The 1,257-nt window shown below is 47.4% G+C and overlaps 1 pseudogene; it reads right to left on the bottom strand.

Moving 5' to 3' along the window:
- Positions 1-509: 509 nt before the first annotated feature.
- LOC143041295 (protein GVQW3 pseudogene) lies at positions 510-962 on the bottom strand (annotated as a pseudogene).
- Positions 963-1,257: the final 295 nt, after the last annotated feature.

Raw genomic sequence — 1,257 nt, 5'->3', positions numbered from 1 at the left:
CGTCACGTCCTTTTTGATGTCCTCCACGTCTTCAAAACGGGTCCCTTGATGACACCCTTGAGTTTTGGGAAGAGGAAAAAAATCACACGGAGCCAGGTCGGGTGATTAGGGAGGTTACTTCAGTACGGCGATGTTCTTCTCGGCCAGGAACTGTCGAATTCTCAGGGCACTGTGAGCAGGCGCATTGTCATGATGAAGCAGCCAAGAGTTGTCTTACCACAACTCTAGCCTCTTCTCGCGCAATGAAGGAAGCAAACGCCGCAATATCTCTTTGTAGACATGATGGTTGATCGTCTGGCCCTGTGGCAAGGACTCGCAGTGGACGGTGCCCCTCACACCGAAGAATGTGATCAACATGACTTTGACTTTGGATTTCGACTGTTTTGCTTTCTTCGGCCTTGGCGATGTCGGACTCTTCCGCTGAAGACTCTGGCGGTTGGTACGTCGGACTCTTCCGCTGAAGACTCTGGCTGTTGGTCTCCGGTTCGTACTCGAAGATCCATGACTCATCACCGGTGATGACTCCCTAGCAAGTCTGGTTCGGTTTCAAGACGCTCGAAGGTGTCCAGACATACTTGCATGCGTTGCTCCTTCTGGTCATCGTTCAGCAGTTTCTGTACCATCTTTGCGGAGACTTTCCGCATGTCCAAGTCTTCAGCGATAATCTCCAAGGCGTTGTCCTGATTCATGGCCAGCTCATTTGCGATCAGTCGAACAGTCAGCTGACGATCGCAATGTGCCATCTGGCTGACGCACTCAATATTGACCTCAGCCTTGCCCGTTGAAGGCCTTCCACTCCTGGGGTCGTTTTCCACGTCCTCGCGTCCCTCGTTAAACTCGAAATCACTTGAACATGACATCGTCTCATCTCCGTACATTTGCTGCAGCAATTCCAGTCCTTCTGACCGAGTTTTCCCCAACCGGACCTGAAACTTCAAGTTTGTTCGTTGCTCTGTGTTCATTGCTTGACGACCTGAAACTGAGGATATGTATATAAAAGCATATGGAAAATGGTTCAGTGGCTGCAGAGAGTTGAGGTCACAGCTGTATACACCGTGAGGGATTACTTTGAAGGGGAAAACTCGAAGTTTGTGGTTTGGTTTTGAAATAAATATTTTGTGACACCAGTCCTAGGAATTTTCTGACACACCTCATATATATATATATATATATATATATATATATATATATATATATATATATAATCGCAATGGGCTCCTTCTTGGGTATCTTATTTGCCCAAGGCTTCATGTCTTC

This window comes from Oratosquilla oratoria, chromosome 30 (assembly GCF_046742065.1).
Source record: "Oratosquilla oratoria isolate Oo_2021 chromosome 30, ASM4674206v1, whole genome shotgun sequence".
Taxonomy (NCBI): domain Eukaryota; kingdom Metazoa; phylum Arthropoda; class Malacostraca; order Stomatopoda; family Squillidae; genus Oratosquilla; species Oratosquilla oratoria.
This window is presented reverse-complemented; position numbering and strand designations above follow the sequence as displayed.